This window comes from Cricetulus griseus, unplaced genomic scaffold (genome assembly GCF_003668045.3).
Source record: "Cricetulus griseus strain 17A/GY unplaced genomic scaffold, alternate assembly CriGri-PICRH-1.0 unplaced_scaffold_272, whole genome shotgun sequence".
Classification (NCBI taxonomy): Eukaryota; Metazoa; Chordata; class Mammalia; order Rodentia; family Cricetidae; genus Cricetulus; species Cricetulus griseus.
Genome location: NW_023277000.1, coordinates 23,686 through 38,269, shown reverse-complemented (window position 1 = coordinate 38,269; position 14,584 = coordinate 23,686). Strand labels below are relative to the sequence as shown.

At 38.4% G+C, this 14,584-nt stretch overlaps 1 pseudogene; it reads right to left on the bottom strand.

The window, feature by feature from the left end:
• Nucleotides 1-9,295: 9,295 nt before the first annotated feature.
• LOC113839012 lies at nucleotides 9,296-13,500 on the bottom strand (annotated as a pseudogene).
• Between the last annotated feature and the right edge of the window lie 1,084 nt (nucleotides 13,501-14,584).

Genomic DNA, 14,584 nt, shown 5'->3' with positions numbered 1-14,584 from the left:
TTTCATGCCTTGAACTGTTTCGAGTGTTTCCTTCACTTGTTTTGTTGTTTTGTTCTTGCCTTTCTTTAGACTCTTTAAGAGATTTATTTCTTGAATATGTTTGGTTTGTCTTTTCCTCCATTTCATGTGATTTTTTGCTTGTTTTTTCTTCTATTTCTTTAAGGGATTTTCTTGTTTCCTCTTTAAAGGTCTCTATCACCTTCCTGAGATAATTTTTGAGGTCCATCTCTTCTTCATCCTTAGTGTTGGGCTTTTCAGATCTTCCTGGTTTGGAGTCCCTAGAATCTGGAGGTGTCATATTGGTCTTTGTGTTGTTGAGTGTGTTCTTGTTCTGTCTTCTTCTTCCCACCTCTTCTTCTAGTGGGTGCAGGTGGGGTCTCTCTAGCTATTCTTGTGACCCTGTGGTGTGTGGGACTTCTATGTCCGAATCTCTGTATGGTCTTGCCTCTCCTGGTAGTCTTGCCACTCGGTAGGGGTTAGGCCTCGTTAGGGATCAGGCTGACAGAGTGAGAAGGAAGAGTGTGGTGTTTCCAGACTCAGGGAGCTCCTCCTGACTGGGCGGGTCCACTCCAAGCAGGCTCAGGCCCAGAGAGATCAGGGGTGATTGGGACTTTGGACAGGAGTCGGAAAGAGCAGAGGGTACACTCAGCTTGGAAAGGGTCAGGCCGGCTGATCAGGAAGGAAGAGTGGGGTGTTTCCAGACTCTAGAGCCTATGCTTTTCAGACAGTCTCTGCTCACAGGTACAAAAATGAGTAGCACATGGACAGCTAATACTTTTAGATAATGTCTCCTGCTACAAAGTTCTTAGTCTTTTACCAGGTGTCTCACAGAAAATCTCAAAATAAATCAAGGTGCCTCTGTAGGATCATGACTAAGGGAATGAAAACACTTCTTCTTGAATTATAAAATGTTTTCCCCAAACAAATCTACTAGGAAACTAGAAAAAAGTCACACTTCTTGGTGCATTTAAAATGGAATATATGTGAGCCTGGGTGTCAATTTTGTATCCTATATTCACTGATACCTGTGTCTGCCTTTTTGCCAAGGCATATATCACTGTACAACATTGTGGAATTCTTTGAACCCTTATCATGTGTGCAAGAAGCCACTCAAAGCTGAAATACAGTATTATTATTGAGTATTTTGTTCTCCCCAAAGCAATATCCATTGTACCTCCTTAGAAATCAGCATGCATTGAGGTAAGTTTTCTGTCATTAAAGCCTATGCTGTTTTAAAGTCTATGGACCTCAGTGAAGAGTGCAGATTCCAGGCCAGGTTTGAACAACTCCTAAATTGTTTCACAAGAGACATTAGAAAACACCGCCTGCCTGTTCCTTTGCAGTAAAGCAAATTATAACAAGCCAGGATTCTATATGAGCTTATAACAAGTCAGGGTTCTATATGAGTTAATGTACAAGGGAGGAACTTCTCAGTGTCCCCTTCATACATTCTCAGTAGAGAACTGAGATTCCATCTACAAAGAATCATATTGAGTGTCCCTTGATGTTTCTGGCCCTTCTTAAACCTCTCCTTCCTGGGATCTCAAATGACCTCAGATATGTGGCCTATACTCTTGAATTAGAGGCCACACACTTCCATTGTGAAAAGTAAGTTCTTAATAATTTTTAGATTTTCATGTGATTATAATATTCTTCCATGAGTTTGTGTGGACAAAAATCCTTGATTTTCTCCATAAATTTAAATTCCATTAATATAAATTTTTAAGAATATGACATCCTCATTAAAAACTAAAACTGTGTTTTCATTTGCATTTCCCTGATGGCAAAGAATGTAGAGCACTTTTTATATGTCTTTCAGCCATTTTATATTCCTCTATGGAGAATTATCTATTTAGTTCTGTAACCCAATTTATTTTTCTGCATATTTTATTTCAATTACAAACAAGATTGTTTTACATGACAATCCCAGTTTCCTCTCCCTTTCCTCCTCCCCCACCCTCCCCTACTGAGGAAAGGTGACTACTGAGTGAGGAGACTACCAGAGAGGAAAGGCCATGCAGAGCTTTGGACATTGAAGTCCTGATCCACACATACCACCGGGTCACAAGAACAGTTAGAGAGACTCCATTTAATTAAAACCTTTCTGCTCCCCCTTGAAGTTGAGGCCTTCCATATCGTGTAATAAATGTCTGTCACATCATTTGGGATAGGGCCTAGGCCCACCACCGTGTGTCTTGGATCACAGAGTATTCCTTTATGTGGAGTGGACTCCCAAAGTCCACACCTATGCTAGGGATAAATACTGAACTACTACAGGAGGTCCGGTAGATTTCTGAGGTTTCCTTACTGAAACCCATGTTCCTGGGTTGTAGATCAGTCCCATGTTGGTATCCCAGCTATCAGACTAGGGACCAAGAGCTCCATGATGTTCAGGGCAGCTGTTTCTGTHGGTTTCACCAGTCTGGTCTGGACCACTTTGCTCTTCACTCGTCCTATTCTGCAACTGGATTCCATATCAGTTCACTGATTAGTTGTGTGTGTGTGTGCTTCTACTTCCACCAGTTGCAGGATGAGGGCTATCAGGCAGCACATAAGTCAACCATCAATCTCATTATCAGTGGTGGGCATTGAAGGCAGCCTCTGCTCTTTTGCTTAGATTGTTAGATGGTGTCATTTTTGTAGATCTACAGATAACTCCCTAGTTACTGATTTCTCTGTAAACCCTCTATTGTGGTATCTCCATTCTTGTTATCTTCTATTCTTTCCCTGACTCAAACTTTCTGCTCCCTCATGTAGTCTGCACCCCTCGTCTTCTCCTCTTCTCATTCTCCAAGCTCCCTCCCCCCTATTCCCATGAACCAATGTGCTCAGGCGATCTTGCCCTTTCCCCTTTTACGGACAATCATGTCTGAATCACTTAAGGTCCTCCTTGTTTACTAGCTTCTCTGGCAGTATGGACTGTAGGCTGGTAATCCTTTAGTCTGGTCTAAAATCCAAATACGAGTGAGTACATACCATGTTTGTCTTTTTGTGATAGGGATACCTTGCTCAGAATGGTTTCTTCTAGTTCCATCCATTTTCCTGCAAATTTCAAGATTCCATTTTTTTTCTGCTGAGTAGCACTCCATTGTGTAAATGTACCAGATTTTCTCTATCCATTCTTCAGTTGAAGGGCATCTAGGCTGCTTCCAGTTTCTGGTTATTACAAATTGTATGCTGCCATGAACATTGTTGAACAGATGTCCTTATTGCATGAATGTGTTTCTTTTGGGTATATGCACAAGAGTGGAATTGCTGGACCTTGTGGTAGACTGATTTCTAGTATATTGAGGAATTGCTGTATAGACTTCCAAAGTGGCTGTATGAGTTGACACTCTCACCATCAGTAGAGGAGGTTTCCCCTTTATCCACACCCTCTCCAGGATAAACTGTCATAGGTGTTTTTGATTTTGGCCATTCTGACAGGAGTAAGTTTGTATCTCATAGTTGTTTTGTTTTGCATTTCTCTGATGGCTAAGGATGGTGAACACTTTCTTATGTGTCTTTCAGCTATTTTAGATTCCTCTATTGAGAATTGTCTATTTAATTCTGCCTCCCACTTTTTAAATTGGATTGTTTGGTGTTTTGGAGAATAGCTTGTTGAGTTCTTTGTATATTTTGGAGATCATCCCTCTGTCAGTTGTGGAGTTGGTGAATATCTTTTCCCAGTCTGTGGGCTACTGTTTTTTCTTGCTGACTGTGTCCTTTGCCTTACAAAAACTTCTCAGTTTCTTGAGGTCCCACTGATCAATTGTTGGTTTCAGTGTCTATGCTACTAGTGTAATATTCAGGAAGCTGTCTCCTGTACCAATTAATTTAAGAGTATCTCCCATTTGTCTTCTACTAGGTTCATTGTGGCTGGATTTATGTTGATGTCTTTGATCCATTTTGACTTAAGTTTTGTGCTTAGTGATAGACTTGGATCTATATGCAGTCTTCTACATTCCTGCATTCCGTTATGCCAGCATCATTTGTTAAAGATGTTCTTTTTATTCCATTGAAAAAATTTAGATTGTCAAAAATCAGTTGTTTGAGGGTATGTGGGTTAATATCAGTGTTTTCAACTATATTCCATTAATCTGTCTTTTTTGTGCCAGTACCAAGCTTTTTTCTGGACTACAGCTCTGTAATAGAGCTTGAAGTGGGATGGTGATGCCTCCAGAAGTTCCTTTATTGTTCAGGGTTGTTTTGGCTATCCTGGTTCTTTTGTTTCTCTATATAATGTTGACAGTTGCTCTTTCAAAGTCTGTGAAGAATTGTTTTGGGATTTTGATGGGGATTGCAATAAATCTGTAGATTGCTTTTGGCAAGATTGCCATTTTTACTATGTAGATCCTACCTATCCAAGACCATGGTAGATCTTTCCATTTTCTGATATCTACTTTTATTTCTTTCTTTAGAGACTAAAAAATTCTTATGATACAGGTCTTTCAGATTTTTGGTTTGCATTACCCCAAGGTATTTTATGTTGTTTGTAGCAGTTGTAAAATGTGATGTTTCTCTCATTTCTTTCTCCACCAATGTGTCATCAGTATTTAGTAGGGCTACAGAATTTTGAGTTAATCTTGTATCCCCCCAGTTTGCTAAAGGTGTTTATCAGCTGTAGGAATTCCCTGGTAGAGTTTTTCAGGTCACTCATGTAGACTCTGATATCATCTGCAAACAGTGAGAGTTTGCCTTCTTCCTTTCTCACTTGAATTCCCTTGATCTCCTATTGTTGTCTCATTGCTCTAGCTAGAACTTCATGGGCAATATTGAAGAAGTATCGAGAGAGAGGACAGCCTTGTCTTGTCCCAAATTTTAGTGGAAATGCATTGAATTCCTCTCTATTTAACTTGATGTTTGCTGTGAGCATGCTGCATATGCTTTTATTTTATTGAGTTATGTTACTATTATACCTTATTTATCCAACACCTTTATCATGAAGGGATGTTGGATTTTGTCAAAGGCTTTTTTGGCATCTATTGAAATGATCATGTGGGTTTTTTCCCCTGAAACTCTTTATATGGTGGATTACATTAATGGATTTTCATTTGTTGAGCCATCCTTGCAACACTGGGATGAAGCCTCCTTGATCATGGTGTATGATGTCTCTGATGTTTTCTTGGATTCCATTTGCCAGTATTTTATTGAGTATTTTTGGATTAATGTTCATGAGGGTTATTGGTCTGTAGTTCTCTTTCTTAGTTGTCTCTATTTATGGCTTGGTTATCAAGGTAAGTGAAGCCTCATAAAAATTGCTTGGCAATGACTCTTCTGTTTCTATTGTGTGGAATACTTTGAGGAGAATTAGTATTAGCTCTTTTTTGATTTTCTGGTATCATTCTATACAGAAGCCACCTGGCCCTGGGCTATTTTTGTTTGGGATAATTTTGATGACTACTTCTATTCACTTATAGGTTATAGGTCTGTTTACTTGCATATCTGTTCTTTCAAGTTTGATAAGTGATACTGTCCAGAAAATTCTTGATTTCCTTTAAATTCTCCAGTTTTGAGGAGTACAGGTTTTCAAAGTAAGACCTGAAGATTGTCTGAATTTCCTAAGTGTCCATTGTTATGTCCTCCTCTTTCATTCCTTATTTTATTGAATTGTATGTTCACTCTCTGCTGTTTGGTAAGTTTGGATAAAGGTTTGTCTATCATGTTGATTTTCTCGAAGAACCAACTTTTGTTATATTGATTCCCTGTATGGTTCTCCTAGTTTCCATTTTATTGATTTCAGCCCTCAATTTGATTAATTCCTGGCACCTGCTCCTCGGGGTGTATTGGCCCCTTTTTGTTCTAATGCTTTTAGTTGTGTTTATATTCTCTAGTGTGATTATTCTCCTCTATCTTAATGTGGTTACTTAGTGCTGTGAACTTTCCTCTTACCTCTGCTTTCAAAGTTTCACATGAGTTTGGGTATGTTGTGTCCGCATTCTCATTGAATTCTAGGAAATCTTTAATTTCTTCTTTTATTACTTCCTGGGCCAAGGTGTTGTGCAATTGGGTGTTACTTAATTTCCATGATTTTGTAGATTTTCTGCAATTCATGCTGTTGTTGAATCCTAACTTTAAAGTATCGTGGTTTGATAAGATACAGGGAGTTATTTTAATTTTTTGTACCTATTGATGATTGCTATGTTGCCAAGTACGTGTTCAGTTTTAGAGAAAGTTCTATGTGGCACTGAGAATGTATATTGTTTTGTTTTTGGATGGAATGTTCTACAGATATCTTTTAAATCCAATTGGGCCATAACTTCTAATAGTTCCTTTGTTAAATTTTTTTCTGGTGTTCCTGTCCAGTGGTGAGCGTGGGGTTTTGAAGTCTCCCACTATATGTGTGTGTGGTTTTATGTATGATTTGAGTTTTAGTAATGTTACTTTTGAAAACAATAATGCCTTTGTATTTGGGGCATAAATGTTCAGATTTGAGACTTCATCCTGATGGATTTCTCCTGTGATGAGTAGGAAGTGGCCTTCTTCATCTATTGATTGATTTTAGTTTAAAGTCCAATTTGTTGGATATTCGGATTGCTACCTATTCTTGATTTTTTGTGTCTATTTGATTAGAAAATCTTTCCCAACGTTTAATTCTTAGGTACTATCTGTCGTTGAAGTTGAATTGTGCTTCATGTATTCAGCAGAAGGATAGATTCTGTCTTCTAATCCATTTTGCTAATCTCTGTCTTTTTATAGGCAAGTTAAGACCATTAATATAGAGGCATATTAATGACCATTGGTTGTTCATTCTTGTTTGTTTTGGATTTGGTTGTGGTGGTGAAATTATTTGTGGGATTCTATCCCTTTTTTCCTTTCTTTTGCTAAACTAGGATTATCTATTCCCTATATTTTTCTGGTTGTAGTTAAGTTCCTTTGGTTGCAGTTTTCCTTATGGAACATTCTGTAGGGCTGGATTGGTGGATATGTGTTGTTTGAATCTGATTTTCTCATGAAATAGCTTGTTTTCTTCATCTATATTGATTGAAAGCTTTGCTGAGTATAGTGGTCTGGGCTGGCATCCATGGTCTCTTACTGTAGGTAGAATATCTATCCTGGATATTCTGGCTTTCAGATTTTCCATTGAAATGTCAGGTGTAATTCTGATACAATTGCCTTTACATGTTGCTTGTCCTTTTTCCTTTGCTACTCTTAATAATTTCTCTTTAATCTGTATTTTTGTTATTTTGATTACTATGTGTTAAGGAGACATATTTTTTATTCAGTCTATTTGAAGTCCTTTAGGCTTCTTGTACTTTAATTTGCATGTCTTTCTTTAGGTTGGGGAAGTTTTCTTCTATGATTTTGTTGAATATGTTTTCTATGCCTTTGAGTTAGATTTCTTCACCTTCTTCTATACCTAATATTATTAGGTTTGGTCTTTTCAGGGTAACACATATTTCTTGGATATTTTGTGTTAGGCATTTGTTGAACTTGAGATTTTCTTTCTGTACCCCAATTTTTAACTGGATTTCTTGGTGCTTTGGAACCCAGCATCATGTGTTCTTTGTAAATTATGTATAGCATTCCTCTGTCAGGTATGGGGTTGGTGAATATTTTTCCCATTCCCTGGGCTACCTTTTTGTATTGCTGAGTGTATGTTTGCCTTACAGAAGCTTCTGGTTTTATAGGGGAAAATAGAGAAGGCAAATTAAGAGATACAATCAGAGAAGGAGCCAGTATAAATTTAAAGAGGAATGAGGCACAAGAAAGTGTCTGGAGAGCTACAAGCATAACACTAACTAATCAACTAGGCATCATTGAAGATACTAGCTTAAATGCCCTCTCCTGACAATGAGATTATGACTAACTTATACACCATCCTAGAGCCTTTGTCCTGCATCTGATGGAAATATAAGCAGATACCCACAAGTAAACAGTGAACTGAGCTAAAATCCAGTTACAGAGAAGGAGGTGTCATGAGCAAATTGGTCAAGATCAGGCTTGTAAAACCATAAAAATACAGCTGATTTTAACAGGGGGAATGATCACTGGGAAACCAGCAAGGAAATGAATCAGACCCCATGAATGTGGGTGTCGGTGAGGAGCCCTGAGAAATCTATAGGGCCCCTTGTAGTAGATCAGTACTTATCCCTAGCATAGCAATGGAATTTGGGAGCCCATTCCACATAGGGTGATGCTCTCTCAGTCTAGACTGCAGGCAAGGTCCTAGGCATTATCCCAAAGGATATGACAGACACTGAAGCCCCACCCGAGAGGAAGACTTCACTCTTGCTGGGGAGCAGAAATCTTATGGGATAGATAGCATTATAGTGGGGGTCAAGGAAGTAGGGGAGGGAGAGGGATTGACATGTAAAACAATGTTGCTTCTAATTTAAACAAATATAGAGGAAAGCAAGCTAAATAGTACAACAACTAATGTTCCAAAATGTATGAGTGAAACACCAGGAATCTTAAACCTCCTAAATAATTACAAGAAACTTAGGGTTGTCTCCATTTGGGAACTGCAGCACATGGCATCTATCTAAGTGGTCACCAATCAGCTGGAATGGTATATTGATGGATTTACTTACCTGTGTAATGGACTGAAGCCATTGTAGGTTACTTTGGGGCAGCAGAAGTAAAAATATTAATACCTGAGACAGACTTGAGCCTTCTGCCTATGTCCAGGTGGATAAAATATGAGGTCATGGGTGATTGTGTTCAGTTAGAATTTGACGATATAAGAGATTGTGACAGACAGATCATAAGTGTTTCCTGGCACGTGTGACAGAAATCTCACTGCCCATATCATGGGCCCAAGAAACAGAGAGCATCTGAGATGCAGTTTTTACTTGGGGATTTTAAAACTTAAGGTATGTACCCATGTGCAACTTTTAATATCACCATTCAATGCAGTAGATCCTCCCAATGATCCTATGACAAAAGGTTTGGGCATTTTGAAGCAACTAGTACTATTAACCAACATGAGACTACCTACTCTCACTAAATATTGTCTGTGAAGGACCTGCCTCCAAGTCATTTATTAGTAGATTTTTCTCTTAAGAAGTAAAAACCTATTGGGTATTCTTTAAGTCTGTATCCCAAGTTTATTTGGATTATTTGGTGTTTTTTCAGGAATGTACAAATGTCATTATTCCAAAATTCAAAATAAATTATCTGTAGGCATGGACAGTAACAGCAGATTGCCATTATGTATTGTCAATGGGAACCAGTAAGTGATGGTTATAGTGATTGGCCATCCTTCTCTCTTCAGTCATTTTCTTCAAGTGTCTTCTCTGAATATATCGCTGTGGAACCTGCCTTGAGCTTCCTGTACCAGTTCATTGATAATGGTAAAGCACTATTCTAGGAGTTAGAACATACCACCTCCCATACCCCCTCCCATTCCACCCATTGTGCACATTCCAGTGTCTTTCTCTTCTTTAGGAATTTCTGTCACTACAGCTTCTGCTGAAGTTAGCAAAGAGGGCACCCCAGCAGTATCCACTAAAGCAGTTCTTACAACTTAGAAAAAATTGTTTATAAAATGATTATGAAAACACACACCATAGAACAAGCCATCCAATGTCTAAAAAGTGCTGACTTATTTACCTTTTTTTGGATCAATGATTCCCTTTTCTACCAGGTTCACAAAATCTCAGAGCATGGCATCATAACGAACTCCTTAGGAACTCTGCAGAATGTTTTCAACAATCAAAGATCTTTCAACACCTGCATTCTCAGCAATTGTCACTGCAGGAATTTTGAGTTCTCTTTTAATAATTTCTATACCTATTTTCTGATCTTCATTTGAAGMCTTTAAGGAATCCAAGGCTGGGATGCATGGAGGCAGACCACAGTTAACTCCTAAAACAATGCCTTTTTCAACAGCTTCTCTTTTAACATTGAGAGAATCTGTAACTCTGTCTTTCTTCTCCTTCACTTCAACATCACTAGTTCCTCCAACCTTAAACACAGCTACTCCATCTGAAAGTTTAGCAAGTGTTTTTTTTTAGCTTTCCTTTTTCATATTCACTAGTTGTGATGTCTAGCTGCTCAGTGATTTCTTGAATGTATTTCTCAATTTGAGTTTACTCATCTGTTCGTTTCAAAAGTATGGCATCATCTTTGGTGACAATGACCTCTCCAACTTTTCCGAAAGCATGACCTTTAACATCATCAAGATTTAGATTTAGCCACTTTTCTCCAAATTGCACACCACCAGTAGCAATAGCTGTATCTTTAAGCTGATTCTTCCTATTGTCCCCAAAACCTGGAGGTTTGACTGCTATGACCTGAAGACCCACATTTAGCCTGTTCAAAACCAGTGTTCTTAGAGCTTCTCCATAAACATCTTCAGCAAATATGACCATTTGTTTCCTATGAGCATTAGCTTCATGAGCAGGTACAATGGACTGGACACTAGAAATTTTCTTTTCACTCAACAGAACATAGGCATCTTGGAATTCACATTTTTGTCCTATTGATGTCTGGGAAATACAACTTCTTTCAAACTTCGTGCCTTCAATAATTTCTAATTCATCATTAAGGGTTTTTCCATCCTTCAGTTTGCTGACGTCTTTCCTTCCAACTTTTTCCATTGCATCAGAGATAATGTTTCCAATGTCTATGTGTCCATTTGCAGAAATCGTGGCAAACTGAGCAATTTCTTCATGGGTTGTCATATGTTTAGATTGTTTTTTTAGTTCAGCAATTACAGCATCAACAGCCAACATCACACTTCTCCAGATTTCTACTGGATTAGCCCCTTTGCTGATCTTCTCAAAGCTTTCCTTGGGTATAGAATGTTCCAGAAAATTAGCAGTGGTAGTGCCATTCCAGCCTCTTCATTTGAGTTATTGGCAACATCTTGAACAAGTTTAGCTCTGATACTTTTGTATTTATCCTTTAGTTCATTTGCCCTAGCAAAAATGACCACATCTTTTGTTACTTTGGGACTTCCTCAACTCTGTTCAATAATCACTGTTCTTCCCTTTGGCCCCATTGTAACAGCTACAGCATCGGCTAAAAGGTCTACAACTTGAAGCTTTAAGGATCAAGCATTTGCACCACATTTTACATCTTTGGCATAGGCCCGAGTAACGTGGGGAGCCAGCACCAGGGACACTGGTCTCATCAGGCAAAGGAGTATGGGTATTCAAACCAGTTCTGCAGGGTGGCTTCGGGAGGGCACTAGGTGAAGCAGGCTGGCGGCAGCAAGTGAGGCCGATTATTTGGTGTTTTGTTGACTGRTTTCATCAGTTCTTTGTATGTTTTAGCAATTTGCCCTTAGCTAGAATGGGGGTTAGTGAAGATCTTTTCCCATTCTTTGAACTGCTCTCTTGACTTGTTGATTATGTCTTTTCCTTACAGAATCTTGTCAGTTTCAGGAGGCCCAGAATGGGTAAAGAAAAAACACCACGGACGGTTTCCATTTTTTTTCCAGTGAGTACTACTCAATTGATTAAATGTATCACATTTCTTTATCCAACCTTTAGTTGAGGGACATCTTCGTTGTTTACAGGTTCTTCCTATTACAAACACTGCTGTTATTTACATAGCTGTACCGATGTTGGTGTTGTATAAATGTACATCTTTGGGTATGTGCAAAGAGTAGAATTACTAGATGGTGAAGAAGACTGATACCGAATTTTCAGAAAAATGTCCATACTGACGGCAAAAATGGTTGTACAAGTTTTCACTCCCAGCAGCAACAGAGAAATGTTGCTCATTCTCCACAACCTCTCCAGCATAAACTGTCTGTGGTGATTTTTTTCTCTAACTATTCTGGCAGGTGTAAGATGATATCTCAGAGTTGTTATGATTTACATTTCTCCAAATGCTAAGGATGCTGAGTATCTTTAAGATTTTTTTTTTTATTAACCAAACTAAAGTCTCAATGGACCAAAGACTTCAATATAAATTCAGCCATATGAACCACTTAGCAGAGTAATGGGGAGGTAGCGTTGAATGAATTTGTATATTGACAACTCCCTGAACATAACAGTAGCACAGACACTCAGATCGTCAATTCAGTAATGGGGTCTCTTGAAACTGAGAATATTGTGTAAGGCAAAAGACATAGTCATCAAGAAAAGACAGCAGCCCACAGAATGGGAAAAGATGTTCACTAAACCAACATCTACCAAGGGCTGATTTCTAAAATATACAAAGAACTGAAGAAGCTAGACACCAAAACACCAAATAATCCAATTAAAAAGTAGGCTACTGAACTAAATAGAGAATCCACAATAGGTTTTTACTTCTTATGAAAGAAAAATCTGCTAATAAAAGATTTGGAGCAGGTCCTTCATAGACTGTTTCTGAACAGTTCCAGTTCCTTGGAAATGCCCAAACATTTTGTCACTGGATCATATGGAGTATCAACTCCATTGTATGGTGATATTAAATGTTGTACCATGTAACATACCTTAGGCTATTAAAATCCCCAAGAGTAAAACTACATCTCATTTGGTCCCTGTTTCTAGGGTCCATGATAATGGGCAGAGAGTTTTCTGTCAGAGTTGCCAGGAAACACTTATGATGTATCTGTAGGTATCTATTACATCTTCGAATTGTAAACCAACCACACCCACTTATAACTTCACATTATTTCCTCCTGAACTTAGAAGGCAGAAGTCTCTCACAGCTCTAACTAATTTTACTTCTACTTGCCCACAGTAAACTACTATGGCTTCAGTCTAGTACACATGTAAGTTAATGCATCATTAAACCATTCCAGTTGATTGTTGACCACTTAAATGTATCCCTTATGATGCAGTTCTCAAAATGGAGACAACACCAATTTGCTTATACTATTTGTGAAGGTGTAAGGTTTCCTGGTGTTTCACTTACACATTTTGGTACATTAGTTTTTGTATTTTTAGCTTTTTTGCTATTTTTCAATAAATTAGAAAATAAATATGGTTTTAAATTTCAATCACAGTTCCCTCTACCTCCCATCTTCCCCTGGACCATACTAATGCCCTACCTATCACATATCAATTCTTCTCCCCAGGGAGTGTTAGGTCTTCCATGGTTAGTCTTTGGAGTCTGGTATTTCCCTTGCCATGGGACCTAGGCTCTCCCCCATCATCTAGGCTGAGGGAGTATCCCTCTATGTGAAAAGGGCTCCCACATACCATTCCTATGCTAGGGATAAGTACTGATCTACCACAAGAGCCCTTTTAGATTTCTGAGAACTCCTCACTCACATCCACATTCATGGATTCTGAATGAGTTCCATGCTGGATTCCCAGGGATCAGTCTGGAGGCCAAGAGCTCCCCCCTAATCCAGGTCAGCTGTTTCTTTAGTTTTCACCATCATGGTCATGCCCCTATGATCATCACTACTCCTTCTCTGCAAATGGATTCCAGTTCAGATCAGTGTTTATCTGTGGGTGTCTGCTACATCCATCCTCTGCTGGATGAATGATGTAGGGTGAGATATAATTTACTCATCTATCTCTTTACCCTGCCTTGTTGTAATTTGCTTTACTGCTAAATCTTGCCAGCAATGAACCTGGGAAGCCGTGTTTTCTGCTTTCTCTTGTTAAACAATGTTGGAGTTCTTAACATCTTCCCTGAATTCTGCATTCTTCACTGTGATCGACCCTCTATAAAACACCATATGCTTTAATGACAGAAAACTCACCTCAATGCATGTCTATGGACATAAAAAGGATATTACTTTGGGGAGAGTACAATATCTAATGATAGCACTGTATTTCAGCTTCAGGTGCCTGCTTGGACCCATGATATGGGTGCAAAGAATTCCACAATGTTTGGACAGTTACATATGCCTTGACAAACATGCAGACACAGGTAACAGTGAATATAAGGTACAAAATTGACACACATGTTCACCTATATTCTATTGCAAAAGCACCAAGAATATATACTCTTCTCGAGACTCCTAGTAGATTTGTTGAGGGAATACATTTTATTACTCAAGAAGAAGTTTCCATTCCCTAAGTCATGTGCCTACAAAGGCAACTGGATTAATTTTGAGATTTTTGTTTTGTTACCTAGAATAATACTACACCCTCTGTGCCAGAAGACATTATATATTCTTCCTATATAAACCTCCGTTTATGAAACCTTTATTGTTAACAGTGTCCTTGATTCATGTGGACAAGCTTGGTGCTCTCTCCAGGATATTTTTTCCATGTCAAATGCCAGAAATGTTTCCTATGTCTACATTTTGATACAACAGTCTTACCTGTTGTCACTAAAAAATAGACATCTATCCAAAGAATGATAGTTTTAGCATTTCTAATCATTGGACTATAACCTGTGTTAGTCTCAGATTCTTTTTGATATGTGTCAGTATGTGGTTTTCCAAGTGATCACATTGTTCCTTCTTTCAACTTGGATAGCTCCAATACTAGCTATGGCAAACTACATTATAATATGTAAGCATGATTTGGGATTTCTTCTGAATTTTTGGAAGTGTAGATGGATTTCTCCCTCCTTGTCATTTCCTTGAATTTATTTATTTAAACATCAGCTTAAAGTAATAGTCCATACATGTGCTACACTTTATTCTACCTGTGATCAGAGAATACCTGAAAATAATAGGCTCGGTAATATGGAAATTCATGGCTGCCAGACTTTCTAAATTTTTACCTGATAAGTCTTGCGGGGATTTTACACATATTTG